This window comes from Alosa pseudoharengus, unplaced genomic scaffold, assembly GCF_046254945.1.
Source record: "Alosa pseudoharengus isolate Yale_2024_CS ecotype anadromous, Long Island Sound unplaced genomic scaffold, YU_APseudo_1.1 YU_APseudo_1.1_scf_12, whole genome shotgun sequence".
NCBI lineage: Eukaryota > Metazoa > Chordata > Actinopteri > Clupeiformes > Clupeidae > Alosa > Alosa pseudoharengus.
The window spans coordinates 36044181-36053870 of NW_027468587.1; the positions used below are offsets into that span (position 1 = coordinate 36044181).

General features: G+C 39.8%; 1 pseudogene; it reads right to left on the reverse strand.

Moving 5' to 3' along the window:
- Window positions 1-1180, reverse strand: LOC143119690 (zymogen granule membrane protein 16-like; annotated as a pseudogene).
- Between the last annotated feature and the right edge of the window lie 8510 nt (window positions 1181-9690).

Consider the following 9690-nt stretch of genomic DNA (forward strand, 5'->3'; position numbering starts at 1 on the left):
TCATATTGTCCATCCCCCCCAGTGTGCCCCAATGGAGGTGATGCCATAAATGGTGAACGTGCCGCTCAGAAGCAACCGCTCCCTGTTGCTGTGGGAAGGGTAGAAGTTGAAGGAGGACTTGGAGGGCTGGCCAGCGACCAGAGAGCGCCCTCTGCTGGTGACAAACATCAGCTGCCGGATGTAGTGTCTGCTGTCATATTTCCCGGAGAGCTGCACAATGGCCTCTCCTTCAAACAGCTCCAACTCAGTCCCCTGGCCAATCCTGCGGCCATACACAGGACCCCATGCATAGTCGTGCTTTAGCTGGATACTGAGACAAAGACGCACCCACACACACACGCACACATACACATAATGCATCAGTGGATGTCATTACCAACACTTCTCTATGGTCACATGTTGCTAAATATAGTGAAATATTCTGGGCCAGCCTTTTTGAGTGGACATTATTACTAGAGGTGGAGAGTCACCCTGCAATGTAGTTGTTGTAGATCTCCCAGACTCTGATGGCCGTGATGTGTCCATATCCCTCTGTGGCAAACTAGGTCCCAAGGTTCTGACCCATGGCGAGGGAGTATGAGTACTGACCTAGAGGTCAAACATGAGAGCAGCATGGCATGATTTCATGTCACTTCACACAACAATGCTACCCTGGAAATCAAGAGTTCTCCCGAGAGCACAATGGAATTGTCTCTGCGAGACACTCTGGCAAAGAGCAATGATGCACGTTACTTTTACCCCACATTCCTGGGAACCAGCTAAACTAATGAAGACAGCGCTGCAACGTTGGAGGACAGTACACATTGGTCGTAGTGTTATCCGACTGTGTGGAAGTCCGAAATCATTCAGAGTAAACATGGTCTAGTGTTATCCAATTGCGTGCAGTGAGATATTTAAATGCATGCTTGTTGCCGCCCCTTGAGTTGGGCCATTACATTGTTCGTGGCCAGACCCTTATTCTTTCTAGATTACCAGGGTCTGGATTTTCCAGGCTACAACAATGCAACCATATAAGCAAAAATCATAACCTTCACATTAGCAGTCAGTCAAAAACAAAAACACACAGAAAAACATAGGAAATAACACAGGCTTGGGTTGAATCACAGAAATCCGGCTCACCTTGAGTCAGGGATGTGACCCCCAGCACACCGAGGACCATCCAAGGAAGCAGGCTGGGCATCCTTACAGTGCTCTACAATCAATTAACAATATCAACCAGCAAATACAGAATTACACATCCATTATTTTAAAATAATGGTATATAATCATTTTTAAAATACATTCATGCAATAATAAATTTGTTGTAATTAATATTGTATAAGTAAGCATGTAAATTAACATATTGATTGAAAAACGAATTAGATAATACAGACCATTTTCAGTTCATGTATGATGCCACCACAACAGCTGTTGGGAGTGGACACTTACTGACCAGTTTCACTCTTGCTTCAAGGCATAAATACTCTAACCCCACACACACCCTTCTCTGTCATGTAGGCTACATTTAATTTGGCCCATAACTTCCTCCTATCTGCTCTGAAATCTTTTCAATGAGGTGACCTCAACAAGGTGCCTTACAAGAAAACATAATAGCAGAGATTATCATGGAATTGAAATGACTAATGCTAATGAATGAAATGGCAATAAAGGCGGGGGCAATTACAAGCAAGTCTTTATGTGATCGCAGTAGTCTACCGGAAAGATTCAAACAAAAAAATATATAGGAAAATGTACCACACACACTCAATGTTCCATGTCCACTTACTAAAGTGTACAGGTGTGCTCATAAACTTACACACCTTGGCAGAAATTGTACCATTATTTTAGGAGTGAAGTGATTAGACAAAACACTTTTTTGCCTAATTACTTTTATTTTCATGGAATTCAAATGAAACCCTAAGGCATCACATAATAGTGCAATCATTAAACAAAACACTGCAATAATGAAAACAATGACATGAGCCCTGTTCAAAATTGTACATACCCTCTGCCAGGCAGCTACAGTGCTATGGGGGCATGATGAGTAGGCCTACCTTTAGAGATGGTCATTGTCATGTTTGAAAGTCCAAAATAACCAATGCACAGCTTTTGGGGTGATGAGTGCAAACTCTCCCAATATTTTGCTGCATTCAAGCTACATTCATCTTGCCATGAATTATGGCTAAGTTCCTCGTACTGTAGCTATCTCCCAAAACACCATCAGGTGGAGATCCACCTCCATACTTCACAGTAGGGATGGGGCACTTTTCGTGATAGGCTTTATTGACTTCTCTCCAAACACTGAGTTTATGGTTGTGACCATCAATTTGGATCTCATCCCTCCAAATGATTTTGTTCTTAGCATCCTTCTGAGTATATTGGTATATTGTGAGCATGTAAGCAAAGTAATGGCTTTTGTTCTGGTAACCTGATAGTGCAGCCCATATTTGTTCAAGTGTTACCATGTGGATCTTAAAACAGTCACTGCATTTTATGGCAGTGAAGCCTGTATTTCACCTGAAGTAGCTTGAGGGTTGAAGTATTTCACCTGAAGTAGCTTGCCAATTTTCCTGGCAGTTGAGGCTGGAATCTTTGATGGTCTGCCTGACAGTGGATAGGTATCACCTGTCTGTCTTTGAACACTATTGACTGGTATTTTTACATCTTTGGATATCTTTTCATATCATTTTCCTGATTTATACAGTTCAACTACCTTTTTTACAAATCTTTTGACAGCTATTTTCCTTATGGCTCAGTAGCAAGCAAAGTCAGTGCATCTCTGGGTGATTTGTGCAGAGGTCTCACAAGGACTATGAAATGTATCTTGACTATTTATACACAGGAACTAATTACAATCAAACATTCACCGGTGTGCAAACATCCGAGGGCAAGCAGTTTGATCAGGGCCATTTGGGTGATTTTAGTTATCACTAGAATGGAAGATGCATCTTCGTCATGGTACAAGTGAATAATTGTAAACACTGGTGTCAATCAATGAAATCGGATGTCTGTAGAGGAACAGACTGGAGGTGTGACAAGGTGTTACAGTAATCAGAAGTTGTTATGCACTTCTGTCTTTTATGTCTTCACTGTCTTTTAATTATTCTATTGTATGTACTTTTTTAAACTATTGCCCTTTTATGCTTTTATGTACTATTACTCTTTGCTTTTGTTTAAAGCACATTGAAATACTGTAGCCCTGTTTATGAAATGTGCTATATAAATGAACTTGCCTTGCCTATATGTCTTCTTACTTCTTACTTTGCTTTTCTAAAACCATTATCCTATACATGTGTATTTCATGAAGTTCATACTTTGAAATGTAAGTGCAATGTTTCTTTACTTTTTATGTCAGGATGTATTTCAATGTACAAATCTTTTGTAAAGAATGAGCTATGCTGAATGAGAGTAAAGGCATGTGATTTATACCTGACATTTGCTCATTTGATGATGAACTGTTCATTTGCTGTTACTGTAGGTAAGTAATGAAATGAAATGACACCAGTGTCCATGTTTAAGTCCTACACAAGGATAGTGACAGCTGTGAACTGCTATGAAGTTTACAATATCACTGACATGCTGTCATTTCAATGCCACACACAAATGACCACCACATGTTTCTCTTTCTTACACACAGGCCTCTAGAGCATTGGAAACCTAAGCTGCTGACTTTTAGCGTTGTTGGCAGCTGGGTAGCTCTTGCACCTTTACCAAAGTCCTTTTAGGCAAGTCCCTCCATTCGGTGGCCATATATCGCTTTTTGGGCACTTATCAGGCATCTATTCAGGCAGAAATGGGAATGTGCAAGGCATCACAACACCAACCTTGCTCCAGCGGCGAGATCACAGCAGATGATTGGCATGATGAATTCACAACACACCACATGATTAGCACAATGTATTCACATGTCGAGTTGTTTGCCGTGGAAAGGGCGGGTGTAGACAACTGCCATATTGGCATTACAAACCAACCCCATGCATTTCTATGGAGGATTTTTTGTTGTGTCTCCTCATTAGAAAGTCTCTGCCTTTACCTCTTCTCTTGGCCCTCCTGTCTGCTGCCCTCTTGTGGGTGCGTGGTGTATGTGTTTGGTGTATTTATTGTGTGGTGTATGTGTTTGGTAGCCTGACGTAGCCATACTCAATTCTAGTCAGAATATGAGTCTGATACTGCTCCATTGGGACGTAATGATGGGGCGTGTTTCAACCGATACAGGGGGGGAATGCCTCTGCACTCAATTGGATAGACCTAACCAATCAGAGCAACAAAATAGCTTACCGTGAGGTGTAGGAAGAAAACACACGAACCATCCTTCTTCTTCTATATCCCCTCCATTTTTAAAAATAATTATGTTGAACAGTGATATGCTACAAACATGTTAAACAGCTGGGAACGGCTGTCGCAAATCCCTTGAACAGGTGGTCAATCAGAGATTTCAAACGAACGAGGGAACATGTCGCAATGCAACAGCGCTGTTTTCCCTTGATGAAACTTTGGCCAAAGTTTTCATAAATAATCGTTTTCAGTTATAGAACCTCAGTAAATAATATGAATTTTCCATATGGGGTCTTAAAAGCCATGTATCCTTCTAGCCACAGCGTTTTTGTTTCAAACATAAGCCTAATCTAAGTGTGCTCAGATGACGTGATAGACCAGGCGCTGTTGCTCACCTATCCATCATCGTAAAGCCTGATTTGATTGGTACGCCCGATATAGGGCGAGCATACTTCCACCACAATGGAGCAATGCCAGACTGAACTTCCCGACCTCAAATGTTGTGAGTGGCACCCAGGCTATGTGTTTGGTTTATTTATTGTGTGGTGTATGTGTATTTATTGTGTGGTGTATGTGTTGTGTCTTTATTGTGTGGTGTATGTGTTGTGTATTTATTGTGTGGTGTATGTGTATTTATTGTGTGGTGTATGTGTTGTGTATTTATTGTGTGGTGTATGTGTATTTATTGTGTGGTGTATGTGTTGTGTATTTATTGTGTGGTGTATGTGTATTTATTGTGTGGTGTATGTGTTGTGTATTTATTGTGTGGTGTATGTGTATTTATTGTGTGGTGTATGTGTTGTGTATTTATTGTGTGGTGTATGTGTTGTGTATTTATTGTGTGGTGTATGTGTATTTATTGTGTGGTGTAGTGTTTGGTGTATTTATTGTGTGGTGTATGTGTTTGGTGTATATTGTGTGGTGTTTGGTGTATTTATTGTGTGGTGTATATGTGGTGTATTTATTGTGTGGGGTATGTGTTTGGTGTATTTATTGTGTGGTGTGTGTGTATTTATTGTGTGGTGTATGTGTTGTGTATTTATTGTGTGGTGTATGTGTTGTGTATTTATTGTGTGGTGTATGTGTTGTGTATTTATTGTGTGGTGTATGTGTTAAGGCCTATTCACACCAAGAACGCTAACGATAACTATATCCATTGCAGTGCGTTCACACTGAACAACGATAAACAAAGTCTCTCCTTGTGTTAATGAATGTGACGGCTAAAATTCAATGGGTTCTGATTGGCTATTAGCATTTTATCGTTGTGAAAATCGCTCTGAAAGTGATCCCCAACGATATCGTTCTTTATGTTGTTATCGTTATAGTTTATGTGTGAACGTCGTCATTCATATTAACAAGAACAATATTTATTTATAGTTATCGTTATCGTTATCGTTCTTGGTGGTAATGGGCCTTTAGGTGTATTCATCCCTAATCTTTCCATTGCCTTAGGATGTAATATGTGTTTGGAAGAAGGGTGCACACTCAATGCACCTCTTCCTACTCTTTGCTCAGCTGTGAAGTTGTATAAATATTGAAGGAACATCCTGCACAATTGGACCAGATACTGCAGAATAATAATAAACAACAATGGATGCCTATGCATCCATGGAGATATAGAGAGCACGTCTTACCTCCAAAAGCATCCTCCTGAGGTAATGGACAGATGTGGGATAAAGAAACAAAACACAGCCACCCTGTCAGGCCTGGACTCACCCCACCACTAAAGATACAGATTGATCAACTTCAGTCATATGGACAGAAACCAGAGCAGACATTCCTGCTAGGACATATGTTTGTTCAGTTGTTGGCTTTCAGTCCAGTTTTACATCATCTCTTTGTCCATCTATTGCTGGATTTGGATGGCCACAGGACAAACACATGGTAGCATGATTGACTACAGCTCTTGAGCCACTGCCAGTCAGCACAGTAGTCTGTCTGTACAGATGAGTTTCCTCCCGGATGACTCTGTGTTACACTGGAAATCCAGAGTTCTCACAGGAGCACAATTTGAATTTGCTGAGCGAGTCACTCTGGGCTGGCAATGAGTAATGATGCTCATTACTTATGTCCCTTGTATTGTGGAGTACATTGGCGTATCTGATATAGGCCAGTGATGAGCTAAACAGATGACAGTCGAAGTGTTATCAAATTGCACCGAAGTCTGGACTCAGTCAGTAAACATCGGTCGTATAGTGTTATCCAATTGCGTGCAGTGAGATTTTTTAAATGCTTGGAGCCGCCACTCGAGTTCATTATTCGTGGCCAGACCCTTAATCTTTTGGATTTGGTCTCCAGGCTCTCTGTGCATACCTCTGCAATAAAACATGTTGAAATGTTTTCATTGCACTTCTGTGTGTATTTTGAGGAACTTGCTGCACTCAATTTGTCGATTTTGACTCCTGATAATACTATATTGAAGTGTGATGAGTTTCATAACATAAACTAAATATCAAATGTTCAAAATACTAATTTCCCATGACATGGGAAATATTTTTTTCCATATCCTCACCATGAAATATTTGTTGTCATTCAGTGATACTACTACTACTACTACTACTACTACTACTACTACTACTACTACTAATAATAATAATAATAATAATATTAATCAATATAATAAGTACAACATAGTAATTTGTTGTTTTTAATATTACCATCAATTCTTTATTAGGATCATATACCATTTTTATACATGAATTTGTCATATAGAGACCTGAATTTGTTGTGACATGTGGACTGACATTGTAAGCAATACAGGGCCTTCATTTAGGGTCATCAGTTTTCACAAGAACCAGTGATATGATCTTTGCATGTGTATTCATAGTAAGACTAGAAAGATCAGAAAACAAACTAAGTTGATGATAACACATTTGATGATAATAAACTATTAGCCGCGGCTTATACATTGATTTTGCATAATTTCTTCAGCTATGAGGTTAATACATGGGGGCAGTTAATACAGTATTAATATGGTTTTGTTTCTTTTAACTTGCATAAAACACTGTCCTGCGGCTTATACACAATGTGGCTAATACACAGGAAATGACTGTACAAAGTTGATAGTAACAGAAACATGAGTATCAATAGTCCCGATACAAACATACCAATATTTAAGAGGCTGCTGGCGTCATAGAAAAATAGAGACAAGCAGCAGCGGTGAGACACAGGGTCAGCAGCAGAGCTGCCCCCGGATTATGTTGACCATCCCCAGTGTGCCCCAATGGCGGTGATGCCGTATCTATTGACCCTGCCGCTCAGAATCAGCAGCTCACTGCTGCTGTTGGTGGGGTAGAAGTTGAAGGAGGATCCAGAGGGCTGGCCAGCGACCAGAGAGCGCCCTCTGCTGGTGACAAACATCAACTGCCGGATGTAGTTTCTGTAGTTGTACTTCCCTGAGAGCTGCACAATATCCTCTCCTTCAGTCAACTCCAGTTCAGTCTCCTGGCCAATCCGAAGGCCATACACCGGACCCCATGTGATGGCGTACCTAAGCTGGAAACTGAGACAAAATAACACACCCATAATGCATCTGTGGATTTTTATGCCAATGCTACAGGTACAATAGTGTACCTGTAGTTAAACATGAAATATTCACATTTATGTGCAACTGCTATGGAAGCCTGTTTCCGCCACTAAATAAAACAAAATATATACTTTGTTTCTCACAATTCTGGCTTTTTTTCTTGCAATTCTGACTTTTCTTTCTTACAATTCTATTTTTTTCCCCTTGCAATTGCGACTTTATTTCTCACAATTCTGAGTTTTTTATCGCAATTTCTCACAATTGCCTTTTGCAAATGTTAACAACATTATTGCTGATTTTCAAAATCGTGAGAAAAAATGAGCAATTGCGAGAAAAAGTCAAAATTGCGAGAAAAAAGTCAGCCTTCAACAGTCAAATAAAAGAGATTGTGGCATCTGTATACAATAGAAAACAAAGAAACTGAGAAAAACAGGAAATACCACAGTCCTAAATAAAACATTGGCTTTGGTTGAATCACAGAAATCCGGCTCACCTTGAGTCAGGGATGTGACAGCCAGCACACAGAGGACCATCCAGGGAAGCAGGCTGGGCATCCTTACAGTGCTCTACAATAAATTAACCCTTAGAACCCGATTGACGCAAAGTGCGTCAAAAAACACACCCTTTCTTCTCTGTTAAATTGCTCCGGATCTGTTCATCGTAGCGAGATGAAACCTTTATTGCATGACAGAGCAGAAGTGGGGCTTTCCAAAGAGACTACACACTTGTCTGTACGATCAAGTATATATAAAAGAAAATATCATGAAATTAAATCAAATTGCAAAATATTTACAGTCTATACTTCTCTGCGTTCACCTGCGCACCCATTACTCTCGTTTGAACTACTTGCGGACCCGTGATCGGATGAGACGAAAGAGGAGACTCAGAGCTATCATTTGATACCAAGTACATCCTTCTGGGTTATAAAACAAACGAAGTGACAGCAAAATAATAACTTCATATTGCTGAACTTACCCCACGTTTTTGTCTGTTTTTGTGGCAAAGCATAATCCAACGCTATCGTATGTTTCTCTATGGCAAAGCATGTTCATAATCCGGTTTTGAGATCCCAGCAAATTCCTGCATGGCATCCAATTCAAGGCTCACATTGCATCCCAATTTGTTTAACGAAGAAACAGCTTTTTTGCCTTTACTTTGTTCATGGCAATCCAGTAAAAAGTTGAGAATCATGAGTGCATACACCATAGACACGCTGGCTAACACGCAACCTCGGCTTAAATCAGGTCAGATCAGTTCGTGTCACAGATATGGAGCAGATATGGCATTTATTTCCGTAAATCACACACCACATATTTCTGTAAATTGCTCAGCCCCAGAGTATCCCTCCAATATGGCAATTATATTGCCCGTTTCAGGACAGTCTGCCCTACACACACATGAAATGCATGAATGAGCTTGCTGTGGTGAGATACATGTCGAAATATAAAAAAAAAATTATAATATGCGTTTTATGTTTTAATTCTTTAAAAATCAAAATAAAATCAATGCTAGTACTAATACATGAAATGATGGCAGATCTGTATAGCCTAGATAGCCTAGACTCTGCTGAAAAAAACAATATATAATATGTGTGTGTGGCACTTACATTGACCAGAATAAATCCTTATGAATAAAGGTAGTGAAAATGCCCTAAAAACAGCTTAGGGTTCTAAGGGTTAACAATATCAACCAGCAAACAAGCAAAATACTGTATGTATCCATTACTTTTAAATACATTTCATAATTTAAGGGAGTGAGGTGATAAAAAAAATAGATGCAAATATTAAATAGACAGTGATGTAATAAGCTAGATTTCTAGGCTAGTAATAAGCAGTTCTACACTGCAAAAAGTAAAATCTAACTAGTTTAAAGAAACTTACCTAGGGCTCTCTCGTAAGATCATTTTGACT